This window comes from Artemia franciscana, chromosome 21 (genome assembly GCF_032884065.1).
Source record: "Artemia franciscana chromosome 21, ASM3288406v1, whole genome shotgun sequence".
Classification (NCBI taxonomy): Eukaryota; Metazoa; Arthropoda; class Branchiopoda; order Anostraca; family Artemiidae; genus Artemia; species Artemia franciscana.
This window is the reverse complement of record NC_088883.1, coordinates 30,390,568-30,413,600: the sequence shown is the minus strand read 5'-3', so window position 1 is coordinate 30,413,600 and position 23,033 is coordinate 30,390,568. Positions and strand designations below refer to the sequence as shown.

Genomic DNA, 23,033 nt, shown 5'->3' with positions numbered 1-23,033 from the left:
TTAACCCCCCCCCCCAACTCCCCCAAAGAGAGCAGATCCGTTCCGGCTATGTCAATCCCATTTCTAGGACTTGTTCTTATTTTTAACACCAAGTTTCATCCCGACCCCTATACTCCAAGCGTTTTCCAAGATTTTAGGTCTCGCCCCTACTTCCTCTTCACCGGATCCGGTCGAGATTTAAAATAAGAGCTCCGAGACATGATATCCTTCCAAATACCAAATTTCAATAAGATTCAATCTCTCCTTCGTAAGTTGAAAATACCTTATTTTTTTAATTTTTCAGAATTAACCCTCCTCCTCCCAACTCCCCCGAAGAGAGGAGATCCGTTCCAGTTACGTCAATCTCATAACTAGGACTTACGATTATTTTTACCACCAAGTTTCATTCCGATCCTCCCACTCTAAGCGTTTCCCATGGTTTTAGGTTTCACCTCCCATCTTCCCCCCAGTGTCACCGGATCCGGTCGGAATTTAAAATAAGAGCTATGAGGCACGATATCCTTCCAAACATCAAATTTCATTGATATCTGATGACTCTTCTAAGTTAAAAATACCTCATTTTTTCTAATTTTTCAGAGTTAACCCCCCCAACTCCCCCAAAGAGAGCAAATCCAGTCCAGTTACGTCAATCACGTATCTGCGATATTTGCTTATTCTACCCACCAAGTTTCATCCCGATCTCTTCACTCTAATCATTTTCCAAGATTGTCGGTTTCCCACTCCACCTCCGCCTACTTTCACCGGATCTGGTTGGGATTTGTAATAAGAGTGCTGAAGCACAAGATCCTTCTGAATATCAAGTTTCATTAAGATCTGATTACCCGTCCATAAATTACAAATGCCTCGTTTTTTAATTTTTCCGAATTACCCCCCCCCCCCAACTCTCCCAAAGAGTGCGGATCCGGTCCGGTTATGTCAGTCACGTATCTTGGATGTGTGCTTATTTTTGCTACCAAATTTCATCCTGACCTCTCCACTCTGAGCGTTTTCCAAGATTTCTGATACCCCCCCCCCACAACTCTCCCCAATGAAACTGGATTCAGCCAGATCTAAAATAAAAGATCTGAGTTGCAAGATCCTTCTAAATATGAGATTTCATTAAGATTCGATCACTCCTTCTTAACTTAAAAACACCTCATTTTTTCGAATTAACCGTCACTCCCCCCCCACAGACGGTCGAATCGGATAAATGACTATATCTAATTTAATCTTGTCTGGTATTGATTTTTCTCATTTTTCAGAATTAACCCTCCCCCCAACTTCTCCAAAGAGAGCGGACCCGTTTCGAATATGTCAATCACGTATCTAGGATTTGTGCTCATTTTTACCACCAAGTTTCATCCCTTTTTTTTCGAATTAACCTTCTCCCCACTCCTCCCAGATGATCGAATTGGGAAACAACTAAATCTAATTTAATCTAGTCGGGTTCCTGATACGCCTGCCAAATCTCATCGTCCTAGCTTATCTGGAAGTGCCTAAACTAGTAAAACAGGGAAAGACAGACAGACAGACCGACAGAATTTATGATCACTATATGTCACTTCGTAAATACAAAGTGCCACAAAAACTTTTTAATACTACAGAAATTTACGAAACTTTTTCTAAGACCTTTTAAGCCCTGAAAGCAAGAGATAAATTAGGGTCTAACTCAGTGTCTTCAAGTATCGCCCCGATTTACGAACAATTAGCTACAACTGAAGCCCAGCTGGAGAAAATAAAAAGTCATCTGCTGGGCAATATAACCAATCAAACAGTTCGTGGTAACGAACTGTAGTAAGAAGCGACCCGGCTCAATAGTAACCGAAACTCTATAAAATGAAATTTTGATACCAATAGTTACATCAAACGAATCGCATTTTAATGCTGATTTTAAATATATAAGTTTCATCAAGACCAGTTATACCCATCGAAAGTTACGAGCCTGAGAAAATTTGCCTCATTTTAGAAAATAGGGGGAAACACCCGCTAAAAGTCATAGAATCTTAACGTAGCACCTTATTGTTACCTTATTGTTCCCGTTACCTCATTGTAGAAGTTTCAAGCTCCTATCTACAAATATGTGGAATTTCGCATTTTTTGCCAGAAGACAGATCAGGGATGCGTGTTTATTTGTTTTTTTTCCCAGGGGTGATCTTATCGACTGAGTGGTCCTAGAATGTCGCAAAAAGGCTCATTCCAACGGAAATTATAAGTTCTAGTGCCCTTTTTAAGTGACCAAAAAATTGGAGGGCACCTAGGCCCCCTCCCACGCTCATTTTTCCCAAAAGTTTCCGGATCAAAATTCTGAGATAGCCATTTTATTCACCATAGTCAAAAAACCTAATAACTATGTCTTTAGGGACGACTCACTCCCCCGCAGTCACCGTGGGAGGGGCTGCAAGTCACAAACTTTGACCTGTGTTAACATATAGTAATGGTTACTGGGAAGTGTACGGACGTTTTCAGGGAGATTTTTTTTTGGTTTAGGGAGTTGAGGGGAGGGGGGTTACTTGGGAGGATATTTCCATGGAGAAACTTCTCATGGGGGAAGAGAATTTCAATGAAGGGGACGCACGATTTTCTAGCATTATTTGAAAAAACAACGAAAAAATAAATATGAAAAGTTTTTTTTTCTACTGAAACTAAGGAGCAGCATTAAAACTTAAAACGAACAAAAATTATTACGCATACGAGGGGTTTTCCTTCTCATTATACCTCACTCTTTACGCTAAAGTATTTTTAGTAATTTCAACTATTTATTCTACGGCCTTTGTGATCCAGAGGTCATTCTTAAGGAATTGGGACAAAATCTAAGCTTTAGTGTAAAGAGCGAGGTATCGACGAGGGTTTAACCCCCAAATATACGCAATAAACACATACTAATATAGAAGTTTGTTACGCAAGTTAATTCGTAAGTTACGTATATTTTTTCCAATGAAGACGTTTGTAAAAAAATAAAAGTTCTAGTCGCTTTTTTAAGCAATCAAAAACTTGGAGGGCAAGTAGGCCTCCTCCCTCGCTCCTTTTTCTGAAAATCTTCCGAATAATTGCAATTAATTAATATGCAAATTTCGTTTTAATTATTTATGTGCGGAGAGCCAAGATCAAAACATGCATTAATTCAAAAACGTCCAGAAATTAAATAAAAAAACAAGTTTTTTTTAAATGAAAGTAAAGAGCAACATTAAAACTTAAAACGACCAGAGATTACTCCGTATATGAAAGGAGCTTTTCCTCCTCAACGCCCCGCTCTTTACGCTAAAGTTTCTTACTGTTTTAAAATAGAGTTGAGAGAAAGAGTCAAACTTTAGCGTAAAGAGCGGGGCGTTGAGGAGGAAAAGCACCTTTCATATACGGAGTAATTTCTGTTCGTTTTAAGTTTTAATGCTGCTCCTTATTTTCATTGCTGAAAAGTTCAATGACCCAAATTCATTGAACAAAGAAGGTACTGAACTGATAATCAGCCAGGTTTATGATTCAATCACGCTCGAGTTTAATCCATAGTTTGCAAAAATTGAGCAGGCTCTACTAGGTAGTCTGAGATTTCAAATTGAAAATTTGGAGGAGAGAATTGGTCGAATAGAAAAAAAGCTTGATAATTATGATCAAGAGTCCATGCTTGATAGCCTTGTATTTCATGGGTTGAAAGTAGTTACCTGGTGTAGACACTCATACGACAATATCTGACATTGTAAATAGCAAAATGTCTGTGCTGGGCCCTTTACTTTATTTAGTTTACGTGAACATGATGCGCGTTTATCTAAAGGATACATATATTACTAACATAATTGCTAACAAAATTTCCAAAATCCGCAGATAATTTGATTGCAAAAGCTCGTATTACTCTCAAAAGATTATAGATGTTTACAAGTGTAAGTTTGCTGTGTGTGAATGTAAAGAAAATTTTTTACTGACATTCTGTAGAGTGGGTGATTCTGTTGATGTAAGTAGTAAAGTTCTATTTGGTGAAAAGCCTATTTTACAAGTTATATCACTGCGGTACCTCGGTTTCCATAATGCTTCTAATCTATCGTAGAAGCATCATAGCGACATTATCTCCACCAAAGTTGCACGTGGAGTTGGCATCCTCAAAAGATTGAAGCATATTCTGCCGGAAATTATTCTTCGCACGATATATTTTGTAATAATCTACCCATATATCATACGGATATTTAGTCTGGAGAAGCAATTTTTATGTTAATTACAAGCTAAATCGCTTTCTCATAGGTTTGATAGGACGATTTCACTAAAAAAAAGGGGGTGGTGGGAGAGGAGGCCTAGTTACCTCCCAATTTTTGGTTACTTAAAAAGACAACTAGATTTGTTTTATTTTTTTACAAACGTTTATGTTAGTAACAAACATACGTACCTTATGAATTAACTTATGTAACGAACTTTATATTTGTGTATTTTTATTACGTATATGAGGGGGTTTGCCCCCTCGTCAATACCTCGTTCTTTACACTAAAGCTTGAATTTTGTCCCAAATCTTTCAGAATGGCCCTTGAATAACAAAGGCTGTAGAATAACTAGTTAGAGTTACTAAAAATACTTCTAGCGTAAAGAGCAAGGTATTGTGGAAGAGACGAACCCCTTTATATAAGTAATATTTTATGTTCGTTTTTAAGTTTTAATGTTGATCATTACTTCCAGTTGAAAAAAAAATTCTCATTGTCTTTTTTTAAATGATGCTAGAAAATCCTGCGACCCCTTCATGGAAATTCTCTTTCCTTATGAAAAATTGCGCCATGGAAAGATCCTCCCACGTAACCTGCCCCCCCCCACGACCCACCCTAACCCCAACACAAAAAAGTCCCCCTGAAAACGTCTGTACACTTCATAATTAACAACTACTATGTGTAAACAATGGTCAAAGCTTATAAGTTTCCACCCCTCCCCCGGGAACTGTGGTGGATTTAGTCATCCCCAAAGACATAGTTATTAGGTTTTTGACTAAGTTAAACAGAATGGCTATCTAAAAATTTTTATCCGGTAACCTTGGAGAAAAATGTGCGTTGGAGGCCTCGGTGCCCTCCAATTTTTCGGGCACTTAAAAAGGACACTAGAACCTTTAATTTACGTTAGAATGAACCCTCTTGTGACATAATAGGACAACTAGGTCAATACGATCACCCCTGAGGAAAAAAAACAACAACAAAACAAAAAAATACGCACCCGTTATCTGTCTTCTGGCAAACCACCTTTTTTATGATAGGGGCTTGAAACTTCAACAGTAGGGGTCTCGGATACGCTGACTCTGATGGTGTGATTTTCTTAAGATTATGTGACTTTTAGAGGGTATTCCCGCATATTTTCTAAAATAAGGCACAGTTTCTCAGGCTCGTAACTTTTGACCGGTAAGACTCAACTTGATGAAACTTATATATTTAAAATCAGCATTAAAATGCAATTCTTTTGATGTAACTATTTGTACCAAAACTTCGGTTTTTAGAGTTTTGGTTACTATTGAGCCTGGTCGCTCCTTACTAAGTTTGTTACCACGAACTGTTTGAAAATGTAACTTGTAAATGAATAAAAGTAATATATTCTACTATAACGTTGAGATAGAACTTACCAATGTCTCAGGTTTTCCTGTCCCTTATTTGTTCTTGTTTTTTTTCTGCCCATTGTGAAAATTCAAATGCTAAACTGTTATCTGACTTGTAACCAACCAAATTCCAATGGTCAGCTGTTACCAATTAGACATGTGAAAAATTTAAATTCCCTTTAAATCCGGTCGTAATATCTCAAGGAAGTCAACAGAGTTTAAATATTTTGGTACATCCCTCAAGAGAGCAATTAAGCCAATGACAAAGGAGGAAATCTCAGTACGTATTTCAATGCTATCTTAATAGAATTAGCTTTCAACCTAGGAGATTGACCTTAAGACAGGTGTACGAAATAGCAATAAGGTGTATATACGAGAATGACATGGGCAGACCATGTTTGCCTCCTTTAAGGGGTTTTTTCCCCTATTTTCTAATATTATGCATTTTTCTCAAGCTCGTAACTTGATGGGTAATAACTTGATGGGTAAGATTAAACTCGATGAAGCTTATATAAATAAAATCAGCATTAAAATGCAATTCTTTTCATGTAACTATAGGTATCAAAATTCCGTTTTTTAGAGTTTCGGTTACTATTGAGCCGGGGTTGCTCCTTACCACGAACTGTTTGATTAGAGAAGCGTATCCATTTTTTAGCTTTCCCCCTGTTCAACGAGACTAAAAATGCATAAAGTGGGCTTTCTCACAGGTAACATTACCTATAGAGCGAAGCATATTAGTCCATGAGCCCCGCGGGCAGCGGGGCGAGGTCTGTATTCTATATTTATTCAACAAAGAGTGATAAAACTAAAAAAAAACAGACGAAAAAAACCTCAAACGAGGTTTTTATTCTTAGTTTGCCCCATGGAGGAGGATGGTCAACCAGAAATGGATGCGCTCCTAGAATTAGCATTTCTAAGTACTATAGCATGGGAACTATGCTCCTTTGCAAAACAGTTTCTAGTTTAGACAACTTGTGACGAAACTGAACATTTACCCACGTTTTTTATTCAATTCTATTTTCATACACATTTTATCTTTTGACACTTTCATCTCCCAAATCAAATATAAGTACGTTAAATATCCATTTTAGTCCTCGGTAGTATAGTGGTGAGTATCCTTGCCTGTCACGTGAGAGACCGGGGTTCGATTCCCCGCCGGGGAGACTTTTTTGAATTTTCTGATTAATTCTTCGTAGTACCAATCTTTTACAATATAACGTCAATACATATATAAGAAAACTTTCATTTTAATACATGACGTCATATTAAATATGACGTCTTCTATCTATATAAAAATAAGTTGTTTGTCTGTTGACTGACGTCATGCATGTTTGTCGACTGACGTCATTATAAGGATTGAGCATTATGCAGTCATGAAGTTGTTTGTCGCTTCACGTCATGTTTTATCGACTGACGAAATTGCATACCGGGGCACAAATGACGACCGGGACACCGGGACACAGGGAATATAAACGATGACTGGGACACTCAAAGAGAAATTACAGACTGGGACACCTGGACACAAATAACGACAAGGACACAAGGAATATAAATGACGACCGGGACACAAGGACACAACTACAACGGGGATGCCGGGGGCACAGGGAGGACATATAAATGACGACCCGACACAGGGAATGTTCGATTAGTAATCACCATCAACAAAGCTCAAGGGCAATCATTAGAATAATGAGGTATAGATCTGAATACGGATTGTTTTTCCTATGGACAACCGGGACACAAATGACGACCGGGACACAGGGAATATAAATGACGACTGGGACACTCAAAGAGAAATTACAGACCGGGACACCGGAACACAAACGACGACCGGGACACCGGGAGTATAAATGACGACTGGGACAATCAAAGAGAAATTACAGACTGGGACACCGGGACACAAATGACGACCGGGACACAGGGAATATAAATAACGACCGGGACACAGGGACACAACTACAACGGGGACACCGGGGGGCACAGGGGGGATATATAAATGACGACCGGGACACAGGGAATGGTCGATTAGCAATCACCATCAACAAAGCTCAAGGGCAATCATTAGAATAATGAGGTATAGATCTGAATACGGATTGTTTTTCCCATGGACAATTATATGTTGCATGTTCAAGAGTCGGTAAACCTAACAATCTATTTATATGCACAGACAGTGGGACATCGAAGAATGCTGTATATTCGCAAGTTTTAAGTAGTTAAAAATAGTACCATTATATTGTGAGAGAAATTATCCTATAATGTCACCAAAAAGGGAACACCAGGAGGAAACACCAGAGCAACGCAAAACCAGGCTTTCGGCTCAAAGAGAAAGGGCCAGATTAGGAATGTCCAATTTACATCAACGAAGGCGTGTCGAAGAACCACCAGAGCAACGCGAAACCAGGCTTGCAGCAGACAGAGATAGTAAAAAAAGAAGGCGTGTCGAGGAATCAACAGAGCAACGCGAAACCAGGCTTTCGGCTTTACGTCAACGAAGGCGTGTCGAGGAACTACCTGAGCTACGCAAAACCGGGAAGAAGGCGTGTCGATGTATTACAAAAGCAACGCGTGTATAATCGCCTGGCATTCAAGTACTGCCCTTCCGATGATTATAGCTTGAGTCGAGATGTTCAAATCGGGACTATGTCTGAAATTTGTCCCTATTGCAAGGCATTGGAATTTAATGGCGAAACAATGGGAATGTGTTGCGCCTCAGGAAAAGTTAAGCTTCCTCAACTGGCTGCACCACCAGAGCCATTGAAATCTTTGCTTACTGGGTATACGTCCGAATCGAACCATTTTTTGTTTTGTTTTATCAAACATCAGGAAATTCTCAGGTGAGTATCACAAACTTTTGCAACTGTACTTCATCAGTGATAGCAATGCTGAATTGAATGCACGCTGCGGAATTTCTCCCGGCGTTGAAAGGACTAATCCTTTTCCAGTTCCGCAATAATAATAATTTAGTGCGTCTGTTCAAAACAGAAATCGACTTGATGCCTACTGATGCGCATAAAATTGTTATTTCCGCTGACAAAACGCCTATTGCTGAACATGTTTGTAGATACAATGCTCCAACTACCAACGAAGTGGCAATCGTTATGGTCGGTGATCAGTTCTTACCTCGAGATATTATTCTTTATAGGCGGAACAATCAGTTGACAAGAATTGCTGAAACTCAAGGATGCTACCATGCCCTACAGTATCCTATCATTTTTTGGGATGGAACCGACGGCTATCACTTTAATATTAAATTGATAAATCCAGTCACTAACAAAGAAATGGATAAGAAATGTAGCGCAATGAACTATTATGGCTACAGAATAATGATTCGTCAAGATGAAGAGAATTATATTAAGTGAACGAGCGATTCTGGCAGCCAAAAACAAAGACGTCAACGAAATCAAAAATATTATTCTGACCAAGATTCGAGACCAGGCAGTCATTTACAAGTCAGTCGACACAGTTCTGGAATCAAACGAAGCGGTTAACTATCCATCAGAATTTTTAAATTCCGTGGATCTTCCGGGGTTTCCACCACACGTGCTACAACTAAAAATAGAGTTACCAATAATACTGTTGCGAAATATTAACCCACCAAAGCTTTGCAATGGCACGCGACTTGCCGTAAAAAAAAAAACAAAAAAAAAACAATGGAAAACATAATAGAGGCAACAATCTTGACAAGGCCTTCCGAGGGTGAGGCTGTTCTTATTCCTCGCACTCCCATGATTCCAACGGATCTGCCTCTTCAATTTAAAAGATTGCAATTCCCAATTCGATTAGCATTTGCAATCACCATCAACAAAGCTCAAGGGCAATCATTAGAAAAATGCGGTATAGATCTTAATACGGATTGTTTTTACCATGGACAATTATATGTTGCATGTTCTAGAGTCAGTAAACCGGACAATCTATTTATATGCACAAGCAATGGGGCAGCGAAGAATGTTGGCTGAAAGAGAAAGTAAAAAAAGAATGCGTGTCGAGGAATTACCAGAGTATATCAGAGGAATTACCAGTTGCGTATCCGCAAGTTTTACGCAGTTAAAAATTAGCACGTTCCACACGTGTTGTTGTGGCACGTTCAGGAAAAAACTAAAAAAAAAGAAAAAATAATAAAAAAAGAAGGAAAAAAACTAAAAAAACTGAAAAAAGGTAAACAACTGAAAAAAAAACAAAAACAAAAAAAATTAAATCTAAAAAACAAGGGATACAAGAATTCAAAAACCTTAAAAAAGAAAACCAAAACTTTGAAGCTTAGTAGATATCATTGTTAGAAATTCGACTTGCTTTAATAATCAAATATCTTTGAAAAAACTGTAATAGAACACAAGGGACAACGAGAATGGTTTGAATTATGGATTATGGATTATTTGAATTATGGATATTAATGGAGAATTAGAAGTAATTAGTTAACAGTTCGTGATAACGTGTGGTTTGGGCTGTATATTTGCACATTAAGTGAGGGGCGGGGGGAAATATATCGGGTCTGCATGCCAAATGTGTTAGCTACAATCGTTCTGCATATTATGAAGTAAGAATTGTTTCATTTGGTTTAATTTAACCCAACTTCTTGGGTGGGTTTGGTATAATACAGAAGTGCCCAAAATTATTTCAAATAACATTTTACTATTAAGATTAATCGAACGATAATTACCATTCCTGAATGAGCTACAAATTAGTTTTTTTTCATAAGGTACTTTTTTAACACTTTTTAACAATTGTTTTCGGGGGAGGGGGTTTATAAGAGGATTTTTTCTCGGAGGAGGGGGGTATAAAAATTTAGAAAACGCATAAAAATTTGTTTATATTCATTTTTGTTACGTTTTTACGAGTCGGATAAACTTTTCAGGGGGAGGAATCAAACCCCCTACCCCCCCCCCTTGGATACGGCCTTGGTTACAGCTATAGTTGCAACCATGAAAAAAATGATGGTCGATCTCCTTTTACACTCTGGAAAGACAACGAGACCTTCCAAATTCTTTTCAAGCGCGCTAATGATGCCCCAAAAGCAGAACTGACTTAGAATCGATTATAAACATCATATCTCTCTTCACCTACTGTTATATTTTGGGCGGTATGCTTTCAAAACAAAATCTTGGGGCCACATTGCAACCATTACGATCGTCATTGTACTTTGTCAATGTCAAAATTGTTGTCGTATGATTCTTGTCTACATGGAATCTTTGAACACTAGGCCTGGGCGGAGAAGTTACATCTCTATCTAAATATCAAGGGTCAAATATGACACAAGAATATTTCAGAATTTCAGAATCTAAATATTTCAGAATTTTAGAATCTAAGAAGCTCTTTCGTAAATAAATCAATGTTCTGTGCTAAAAAGGCCCATACTCGCGACCAGACCCATAAGCCGGAATGTTTCAGGAGGAAGGGGAGGGGCAATATAAAAAATGTTTGGCAATTTGTATAAAGAGTCCTTAAAAATTTAAGGAAATTTAGCATCTCGTACGGACTGGAGGGGTGTTGGTGAGGCTACACTCTCTAACAACCTCCTAAGTACATCTCTGGATGCAACAGCTAAGCCCTAACATGTCATAATGCATTTGCAGCAAAATTCTAGCTTAAAAAAGAGCTAAGAACTCATATGGCACTTGTGACGAGGCAAGAAGAGCTAAGAGCCAAGAGCTCATATGGTATGAGCTCTAACAAAATTCTAAGAATCAATAGATTGATTTAAAAGGAAAATCAGAGGCTTAATGCCGGTCAGGATTTAAAATAAGAGTTCTGAGTCACGATGTCCTTCTAAATATCAAATTCATTAAGATCCGATCACCCACTCGTAAGTTATATATACCTCTTTTTTTCTAATTTTTCCTCTCCCTTTAGCCCCCCAGATGGTCGAATCTGGGAAAACGACTTTATCAAGTCAATTTGTGCAGCTCCCTGACACGCCTACCAATTTTCATCGTCCTAGCACGTCCAGAAGCACCAAACTCGCCAAATCACTGAACCCCTCCCCCCAACTCCCCCAAAGAGAGCGAATCCAGTACGGTTACGTCAATCACGTATCAAGGACATTTGATTATTCTATCCACCGAGCTCCATCCCGATTCTTCCACTCCAAGTGTTTTCCGAGATTTCCACCCCGAACTCTCCCCAATGTTAAAAGATTTGGTCGAGATTTGAAATAAGAGCTCTGAGACATGAATTCCTTCTAAATATCAAATTTCATTAAGATCCGTTTTCCAAGAATTCCGGTTTCCCCCTCCAACTCCACCCAATGTCACAGGATCTGGTCGGAATTTAAAATTAGAGCTCTAAAGCACAAGATCCTTCTAAATATCAAATTTCATTAAGATCTGGTCACCCTTTCGCAAGTTACAAATACCTCAGTTTCCCAAGCTACCCCCCCCCCAACTCCACCAAAGAGAGATCCGGTCCGGTTATATCAGTCACGTATCTTAGACAGATTTTTATTCTTCCCATCCAGTTTCATCCTGATCTCTCCGCTTTAAGTATTTTCTAATATTTCCGGTCTCCCCCAAACTGCCGCCCCCAATGACGCTGGATCCGGTTGAGATTTAAAATAAGAGATCTGAGTTACGAGGCTATTCCAAATACGAAGTTTCACGAAGATCCGATCACTCCTTCGTAAGTTAAAAATACGGCATTTTTTCTAATTTTTCAGAATCAACCCCCCCCCCAATAGAACGGGTCCGTTCCAATTGTGTAAATCACGTATCTGATACTTCTGCTTATTTTTCCCATCAAGTTTCATCCCGATCCCACCAATCTCAATGTCACCAGATCCGGTCAGGATTTAAAAAAGAGCTTTGAGACACGATATCCTTCTAAATATCAAATTTCATAGAGATCCGATCACCCGTTCGTAAGTTAAAAACACCTAATTTTTTCTATTTTTCAGAATTAACCCCCCTCCCTAACTACCACAAAAAGAGCGGATCCGTTCCGGTTATGTCAATCATGTATCTAGGACTTGTGCTTATTTTTCTCATCAAGTTTCATTCTGATCCCTCCACTCCAAGTGTTTTCCAAGATTTTAGGTTTCCCTCCTCCCAACTCCCCCCCAATGTTACCAGATCCGGTCAGGATTTAAAATAACAGCTCTGAGACACGATATCCTTCCAAACATCAAATTTCATTAAGATCTGATCAACCGTTCGTTAGTTAAAAATACTTCATTTTTCTATTTTTTTCCGAATTGATGGGCCCCCATTCCCCCCCCACCTGGTCAAATCGGGGAAACGACTATTTCTAATTTAATCTGGTCCGGTCCCTGATACGCCTGCCAAATTTCATCGTCCTAGCTTACCTGAAAGTGCCTAAAGTAGCAAAACCGGGACCGACAGACCGACAGAATTTGCGATTGCTATATGTCACTTGGTTAATACCAAGTGCCATAAAAACTGACCTGTTTCTCTGGATACGTGAATTATGGTGGCTTATCATTATTTTGACAATTCTTTTTGCAGAAAGTAAATTTCAGCTAGGAGGGGGACAAACTGGGGTCTGGGGGGCAAACTGGGGTCTAGAGGGGTCAAACTTGGGTCTGGAGGAGGAATTTATCCGCTGCCCCATGGAAGATTACGCCCGTGGAATTTATGTCTCCCCCCATCAGTGGTCCTGTCTTCATCTTAGGTACCAGTTGTGACTAAGGCTTAATACCTAGAAAAGCCGTTTTTTTCCTAAGTTCTGTTGTACATGGTTATAAAAAATTTATGAATTGTCATTATAAAGCAAACAGAAATCTTCAACATGGGCCAAAACCCTATTAAATCATTAAACGATGAAATGCAGCAGAAGTACTTCATGCGACCACAACCCATACTGTTCATGAGTCATGACCACTTGAAGAATTAAGAGGCGTGGGATAAAATTTATAGTAAGGGCGCGAATATTTTATCGAGCTAAGGAATCTTTGAATGAATTCTGCGAGTATATTATTTAAAAAGAATCAAGGCACTTGTACATCATACCGAAGACACCCAAGAAGTGAAGTTAGGTTAATCATTCATACGTCATAATAACCAGAATAATTGAAGCTAACATATTTTATATGCAGTCTCGCTATGATTACTCCCAACCCTCTCATAACATGCAAATATATAGCCCAATTTTATATTCCCAATGCGTTCTGTCACCCGTAACTTGTTTTTTCAGTTTTTTCGCCACAGTTGACTCAATTTACAGGTACATAGGTTGAAACAACTGAGACGCATTGGGATAATAAATAGGAAATATATAATTTGGGCTATATATCTGCACATTAAGGGGAAGGGTTGGGGTTAAGTATAGCGGGTTGCATGCAAAAATGTGTTAACTATGACTATTCTGCCTATTATGAAGAAAGAATGATTAATCTAACTGCACTTCTTGGGTGTGTTTGGTATAATACACAAGTACCAGAATATATTTGGCCCAACTATTCAAATTTTTCACATTTTTTTTAAATTATACTGTTTTTTCCAAAACTATCATGGAGTAGCCTATTTATTTGTAATTGCAGAAGGATACAAGCTCCAAGGAGGAGGAGACAAGAGAGAAAGATCGTGAGAGGGAGTGAGAGAGAGTGATTAGGAGAGGGAAGAGTGAGAGAGAGAGAGAGAGAGAGAGAGAGAGAGAGAGAGAGAGAGAGAGAGAGAGAGAGAGAGAGAGAGAGAGAGAGAGAGAGAGCGGGAGAGAGAGAGAGAGAGAGAGAGAGAGAGAGAGAGAGAGAGAGAGAGAGGGGAGAGACATGAGAGGAAGCAGCTGATCTTACCTTATGACAATAATTTTTACCACTATTCCTAACAGCTATGATGCTGGCTTCAAAGTATTGTTTTTTGTCTTCGATAAATTCTGTTCTCCTGTCTTTTCTTTTCCTACCAGACTGTTACGTTCGGAAGGGCTCAAGCTTCCTGGAAAAAAAAAATATAAATTTGCTGTTCAACCATACTTTCCGAATTTGAAATTAAACCCTCTGCTTGGAATATATACAAAAACTCGCTACCTTGACAAGCGATAGAGAATTACAGTACTTTTATTTCCTATACAAGTTTGGACTTGAATTTTTAGACTCGTGTCTCAATTTTACGGAGAAAAAAAATGTTCCAAATCAACAAGATTTAGAGAGAAGACCCTGTTAGAAATGGTAAATGTCCCATAAAATTGTATTAACCTATTGCGAAGGATACTAAAACAAATACCATATCAAAGGAGTTTTTTTTTTAGTTCTTCATAGATCATTTACTATTTTTGCTTTTTGTTGAATAAGCATTTTAAATCTAATTTAGACTATTAAATATCACACTTTAGATTTTTAAATGTATTATACCATATTGAAAAAGAAAACATTTTTTATTTTTCATTTGTGGCTTGTTTGTTCTCAGCTCGTTTTACTTTCATTTGCGCCTATGACGGGGCCGTATCCAAGATTTTGTTCATGAGGGGGAGGGAGAACATATTTTTAGAGGGAGGTGGGTTACAGATATCTTTAAAAAATGCATGAATATATATATAGAGGGTGGTCAAACCTAACCTGAATACGGCATTGGCTTTTGATTGTGCATGCTCGTATGTATTAGTTACAGTCAATATTTGGCGAATTTATCGATTCCAAAGATTGTTATTCTATTCACAACATTACTCAGTGTCTTAAAAAACTTATACGTACAAACCGCTCACTTTTTAATAGACAGATAATGCAGGACTTCTCTGAGTGTGGGAGAGAGGGGGCTGGAGCCCAGACAATCTACAAGCAAGCCCATTTAAAAAAAAAAAAAATTCCTATCCTCGTTACCACAGGGTATTAGACCTATCTAGAAGTAAAACAATAAGAAACACGAGGGTTGAAGAGATAGAGAAGAAAATAGAGAGAAAGAGAAAGAGAGGGAGTGAGCGGGATTGCAAATTTATATTTAGTCTCGAAAACAAGTTCAAGCTTCAGGTTTTCTCCACTTCGCTGCTTTAAAAGATTGGCATGTTCCGTTTTAGGGAGTTTAGCTCGAAAAGGAGCTTTATAATAATTTTATTCCTTCAATCAGAGGAATAAAAAAAAATATCAAAACTCAAAAAAATAAAAATAAATAAAACGAATAAAGAAAGAGGGACACGTGTTTGAACCTTTTGCAGCTGAAACGCATAGATATATTCCTAGTTTGAGAAATATGTATAGATATAGATATATACATATATCTAGATATATACATAGTATATATCATATATCTAGATTATATATCTACATATATCTAGATTATATACTATGTATAGATATATACATAGATATATTTTAAGAGCTTAGTTTGAAAGAAAGTATCTCTAATAGTTTTATCATCCATTTCTCATTTTTGCCTTTCAGATGTTTCTTCTGTCCTAAAAGAACACCAAGATTTTGCGTTCTTCCGGCTTCCTGAGAACATATTACCAAATGACACGAGACAAACCTATAAACACAAGATGACATTAGAACTATTATGTTTTCAACAGAAGAGACCTCATACCTTCAATGCTTTCCCCCATAATAGCAAATAAACAAAGCCTAAATGGACATCATAAAATAAACATTGAGACGATTCTGTTTGTTTTATTGGTTGCCTCCATTCAAAACATAATGAAAATCTATTTTAAAGGAGAATGGTGAGAAATTTTTACTTTAAAATTTTGATATTCTAGAGCAGGGCATTCATCAGAACTTCCTATACAGGAGATTTCATTCAAGGAGAGAGTAGAGGAATAATTGAGTAAAGGGCGAATCCAGGATTTTCATTCGCAAGGGGAGGGGGTGTAATTTCGGGGAGAGGGTACACAAAAACGGATCAAAATATATGTTTATATGCATTTTGTAACCTTTTTACGAGCTTGAGTTTTTTTTTTTTTTTGGGGGGGGGGGTCCAAACTCGATAAACCCCCGTGGATACGCCCTTGAATTGAGTATTTGAAAAGCCAAACTGATAATCACCAGCTTTTATGTTTCTAAGACTTTGGTTTATGAGTATTTGACTACTGGCCTTGTATGTTATTATGGGTTATTAAATTTCTCAGTATTGGAGGTGATCGTCTCTTACTAGGTTGCTCGCTACCGCTGTAACCCGGATAAATTAATAAAGCTAAGGATTAACTCCCAAAATGAAAAAAGCTCTGTCCCCACAAAACATCCTGCAAATAAAAGGAGTTATCCCCCCCACCCTGTCATCAACCCTTTCAGCTTTTACACTAGTACTTTCCCGAAAAGCGTTTTAGAATGAATGAAAGATAACCAGCTAGTTCTTATAAAGGTTTATAGGCCGATAGTCTCTCGAAACAAGATAGTGGGGGGGGGGAGAGCAGTGACTTAAAACAGATATTTCAGAAGCCAAACTGATAAACAAAACTTGTTGCATTTTTAAGGTTTTGGCGTTAGAGCATTTGTCTTTTAACTTTGCTCATTAGTGCTGAAGTTCCATAAAATAGGGGATTAATATTGCAGAATGACAAAGCAAATTCTTATGTAATAATTTATAACTTTTTAAATTTATATAAACTTTTCGATGATTAATATCTTTATAGAAGTCAATCTGACTAGATCTATAACGAAATTGACTCAACAAGCTTGTCTATAAAAATCTTTAAAAAACGGAAGAAATCGCAAAATTTTCAACAAGATGTATGCACACAACAACCCGCAACCCCAATGCATCTTCTTTGTCGCTTTTCTTGGTTATTTGTTCTACGGAAAATCTGGGCTATAACAAGGTTTTTAGTCAATAGAGTATTCACGTGCTCTCTGTTCAGACCTAAAGTTCCAAAATCTGTTGGCCAAAGTTGTTATCTCTACAGGCAAGGTCACCTTTTTGTAGGTTCTCTACCTTCGCAACCTAGGCAAAATCACTTTTTTTGCATGGGTAGCTCTGATATGTGAATTTATTTCCGAGGGGTGATAGTCTTGAACCGTTGGTTGTACAATATTGGAAAAGGGCTCGTTTAAATGGAAATCACAATATTTGTTACCTTTTTGAAGTAAAAAAGAAGTGGCCATATGATACCCCTCTTGTAAGCTTCCACTCTTAGCCCTTTGTTTACCAAAAACTAATAAACACACTATGAAAATTTACCTACAGAAAAAATGTCATTTCTATTTTTCCGATAAAATTGGATTTTTTTTTATTTATAGCACCCCCACCCAGAAATATTTGTCCGAGTTGTAGAAACATAACCAAAATGCATATAGACAAATTTTTGATGTATTTTTTTATTTTTTGTAACCCCCTCCCCCCAAAAATAACCCTCCTCCGAACAAAAATCCTGGATACAGCCAAAACTAAAAGCTATCGATGTCGTAGCCAGTGTAAGGCTATTGACAGCCTTATAAATATTCTTTTTTATTTACTGCTGATTACATGTGGAATTTTCTGCTCCTAGGATAACATCTTGTTCTTGGGATCAGTTTTGTGTTTACAATTAAATAAAAAAAAACTTCTTTTAACTGAAAGTAAGGAGCAACATTAAAACTTAAAACGAGCAGAAATTAGTTCGTATATGAAAGGGACTGCTCCCTCTTCAGCGCCCAGCTCTTTACGCTAAAGTTTGACTCTTTCTCTCAACTCTACTTTTCAAAAAAGTAAAAAACTTTAGCGTAAAGAGCGGGGCGTTGAGGAGGGAGCAGCCCCTTTCATATACGAAGTAATTTTTGTTCGTTTTAAGTTACAATGTCGCTCCTTACTTTCAGTTAAAAAAAAACTTGTTTTTTTTTTAATTTAATTTCTGAACGTTTTTGAATTAATGCATCTTTTGATTTTGGCTCTCCGCAGATGAATAATTAAAACGAAATTTGTATATTTATTTTTTTTGGCTAAATGGCTTTCTAATAGTTTTGAACGAATGATTTTGAGAAAAAAGGAGCAGGGGAGGAGGCCTAGTTGCCCTCCAATGTTTTAATTACTTAAAAAGACAACTAAAACTTTTAATTTTTTACGAACGTTTTTATTAGTAAAAGATATACGTAACTTACGAGTTAGCTTACGTAACAAACTTCTGTATTCGTATGTTTCTATTACGTATATAAGGGGGCTCACCCCCTCGTCAGTACCTCGCTCTTTACACTAAAGCTTAAATTTTGTCCCAATTCCTTAAGAATGACCCATGAATCACAAAGGCCGTAGAATAAATAGTTGAAATTACCAAATATACTTTAGCGTAAGGAGCGAAATATTAGGAGGAGGTGAGCCCCTCATACGCGTAATAATTTTTGTTCTTTTTGAGTTCTAACAGTGCTCCTTACTTTCAGTTGAAAAAACTTTTTCATATTTATTTTTTCATTGCTTTTTTTAAATAATACTAAAAAATTCTGTGCTCCGTACATGGGAATTTTCTTCCCCCATGACAAATTCCTCCATGGAAAATTTCCACAACATATCCCCTCTTCTCAACCCCTCCCCCCAACCTAAAAATCCCCCTTAAAACGTCTGTACACTCCTTACTATATGTAAGCACTGGTCAAAGTTTGTAACTTATATCCCCTCCCACGGGGACTGTGGGGGAGTAAGTCGTCCCCAAAGACATAGGTATAAGGTTTTTCGACTATGTTGAATAAAATGGCTATCTCAGAATTTGATCCCGTGACTTTGGGAAAATAATAAGCGTGGGAGGGGGCCTAGGTGCCCTCCAATTTTTTTAGTCACTTAAAAAGGGCACTAGAACTTTTCATTTCCGTTAGAATGAGCCCTCTCGCAACATTCTAGGACCGCTGGTTCGATACGATCACCCCAGGGAAAAAAACAAACAAACAAATAAACACGCATCCGTGATTTGTCTTCTGGCAAAAAATACAAAATTCCACATTTTTGTAGATAGGAGCTTGAAACTTCTACGGTAGGGGTTCTCTGATACGCTGAATCTGACGATGTGATTTTTGCTAAGATTCTATGACTTTGAGGGGGTTTTTCTCCCTATTTTCTAAAATAAGGCAAATTTTCACAGGCTCGCAACTTTGATGGGTAAGACTAAACTTGATGAAACTTAAATATTTAAAATCAGCACTGAAATGCGATTCTTTTGATGTAGCTATTGGTGTCAAAATTCCGTTTTTTAGAGTTTTGGTTACTATTGAGCCAGGTTCGCTACCACGAACTGTTTGATAAAGCCATAGTTAAGAAAAACTTTGTTTTTCTTACTTAACTGCTACTACTATTACAATAAACAACTCAATTTAGCAACAAGCCACCTGAAGCCAACATAGGCTACGCATACTCCTTCTCCATTTCAATCTATAGAAAACCGCCCTCTTTAAATTCTCCCCAAGAATCCTAATTTCCTTGAAATATGTCTTTATGACCTCCTCCCAACCAATTGGAGACGACAAGCTTTTCGCTTGGTACTAGATGATTGGCTGACAAGGACGATCTTTGGTAATATGCCCTACTTAACCCTCAGAACGTCTACCAGACATTTCAACCTTTCTCTTAGTAGCCCTAGAAATCGGGATTGAACCACATTTTTCGTATAGCTTACTCTCTGAACTTTGAAATACGATCAATCAGACGGATACCAAAAACAATCTATAGACAATTCTGGAAAACATCTAACTAGTCCCCCCCCCCCTGTCTTCAAAATCGCCTATGTCTCAGAACCGTGCTTGACCACTTTCATCATTAAAATGATGACTCTCCCACACTCACATGGGAAGAAGGAGCTAGTGACGGAGCGGAAACCCCAAGCCATCTCACAGCACCGGAGCCGCTTCAAACTTTTATACCCAGCCTACTCTCGTCAGGGTATTCGTCAGATAATTAATTCAGGCGATAAATCTAAGCTTACTACACGCCTTAGTTCCTTTTGTCTCCCGTGTTCTTTTTTGAACCTATATTTATAACCAATTTTATTATTATATTTACTGTTTACTTTATGATTTATATATTTATTAAATTTATATTATTTACATTTATATTATTATAATATATATTATATTTATTATTTATATTCAATATATTTATTATTCGTACCAATTCTGTAACCAAGATTAGACTCCTCTATAAAATCAAATTTAATATTGAATTATTTACATTATTGCAACAATCTTTGTCGCAGATTTAAGTCCAGTTTACGATAACGGTTATTTTAGTTAAACACATCTTTTGTACCTTGATGTTCAAACAGACAATACATTTTTATAGCTTAAATGGTCAAAATAATAGATAAAACTGAAGAATATTGTGTTAAAAAACACGTCAATAAACACAAGATAAATAAATTTAGACAATATAATCCAACAGAATGATTGTAAAATCCTATTTATTGACACCAAATAAGCATTTTCTGCGATGGTTACAAAGAAATTAAGATGTATTACAATGATAAATAGGAGCTGACAACATTTGACATGATAGTTCCACAGCTTTAAGCATAAATCGACAGTAGATACAGAAATTCCTAATGTAAAAAATCTCTGACTTAAAGCCTTTTATAGTGTAAGAAAATCGGGATTATTTAATTTCCTCTATTTCAATTTATTAAACAAATGTGACAATTAATGTCACAAAATAAGCAATGGAACTAAATAGACATTCTTTATGTGGGAGCGCTTTTTTCTCTTTTTTCTCTTTAATTTTCAGGCAAGCTCTAACAGAAAACTTTAATGCACTTCAAGCCAGCTTTAAAGTTCTTTAAGCTTAAAATTCTTTGGGCCTCTCATCCAAATTCAACAGCTCCTGTGAGCAATCTTTCATAAAGAATTGTGACAAAAATAGCGTAAAGAAATAGGGTGGAGGAAAGGGCAGTCCCCTTCCCCCCTTCATATACGGAATAATTTCTGTTTGTTTTAAGTTTTAATGTTGCTTCTTAATTTCAGTTAAAAAACAATCTTTTTTTTAATTTAATTCTCACCATTTTTCCGACCATGCCAGGGAAATGATCGGAATAGTCCGATCATTTCCCAGTATGAAATAGACTTGCGATAATAAAGTGAACAAAGGGCAAAATGCATAACTTATAGCCCCTTCAACAGGGATAGAGGGGGGGGGCATTTCATACCTAAAGGCATAGCAATTGGACTATTCAAATATGTTGAACCAAATGGCTATTTCAAAATTTTGCTCAGATGACTCCGGGGAAAAAGGGCGTGGGAGGGGGACTGGCTGCTTTTCAATCATTTTGGTCACTTATAAAGGGCAATAGAGCTTTTGACTTCCAATAAAATGAGTCCTCTTTCGATTTTTTAGGATCAATATTCCTATACGAGCACCCCCGGGGAAGAAAAAAACGCCATCCGTGAATTCCTTCTGGTAATTAAGTAAAAAACAAATTTTTTCAACTAAAAGTAAGGAGAAACACTTATACTCAAAACTAACAGCAATTATTCCGCATATGAAGGAGTTACCCCGCTCCTTAATACCTTAATCTTCAGGCAAAGCTTTTAGCAATTTTTAAAAGCTTCCTACTCTAATTAAACCGTCAGGAGTCATTCTTACAAAATTAGGACAAAGAGTCAGACTTAAACATAAATAGTAAGGTAGTGAGGAGAGGGCAACCCCTTTATATACGGAATAGATTTTGTTCAGTTTGATATTTAATGTTGAACCTATACCTAGGGGGAGGGGAGGGGGGAAATTTCAGGACCCCCCTCTTTCTACCCGATTGACTGAAGTTTGAAATATGGAAATAATTCTAATGGCCTCAGGGAGTTTACAGTATCTACTTTCAAAAAAAAGAGAGAGAGATAGAGATTCCCACATCAAAACACTTTTGAAGCGACCAAGTTTTGCAGAATTGTCATCAGAACTTGATTCCATTATGGTTGTATCTTTAAATTAGTAAAATAAAAAGTGCTTTTAGATTTTCCAAGGCAAGTATGGTAGGACGTAAGGGGGCTTCGAACCTCTACTCAGAGGCACCATTTGGACCAAATCTTGGGGTGGGCATAAACTCCATCTTGGGCCCGGCGCCTCTACTCCTCTGAAAAAAAGACCCGAGGATTCTGCAATATTTCTAAAGGTTCCTGGACCCTATAAATGATTTGTACATTTTTGTATTTTCTTTTATCTTGATTGCATCCCCCTCCTTCAAGAGGGGGCCCTCGCGTATCAAAATCAGTTACATTTTCCTGAATCATAGTCTGCCTTTCGGGCACTGGTTACACGACCAGTACATATATATATATATATATATATATATTATATATATATATATATATATATATATATATATATATATATATATATATATATATATATATATATATATACTAGCTGTTGGGGTGGCGCTTCGCGCCACCCCAACACCTAGTTGGTGGGGGCGCTTCGCGCCCCCCCCAAGCCCCCCCGCGCGCGTAAGTCGTTACGCGCCATAATAGTTACGCGCCATTGTAGTTGTGTCCCTATGTCCCACCTGTGAATATAGATATATATATATATATATATGGTTTTAACTACGTAAAACTTGCGAATATACAACATTCTTTGCTGTCCCATTGTCTTTGCATATAAATAGATTGTCAGGTTTACCGACTCTTGAACATGCAACATATAATGGTCCATGGGAAAACAATCTGTATTCAGATCTATACCTCATGATTCTA

General features: G+C 37.4%; 2 protein-coding genes and 1 non-coding gene across 5 annotated transcripts in view; 2 read left to right on the top strand and 1 right to left on the bottom strand.

Moving 5' to 3' along the window:
- The window catches only part of LOC136040871 (uncharacterized), a 685,992-nt gene that overhangs the window by 577,065 nt on the left and 85,894 nt on the right, over positions 1–23,033 (bottom strand). The gene's annotated exons all lie outside the window — the stretch shown is intronic.
- LOC136040869 (frizzled-5-like) overlaps positions 1–23,033 on the top strand; it is a 445,049-nt gene that overhangs the window by 338,302 nt on the left and 83,714 nt on the right. The window lies entirely within an intron of this gene.
- On the top strand, positions 6,619–6,690 carry Trnad-guc (transfer RNA aspartic acid (anticodon GUC)). The gene has a single exon. It is a non-coding gene; the product is annotated as a tRNA-Asp (tRNA).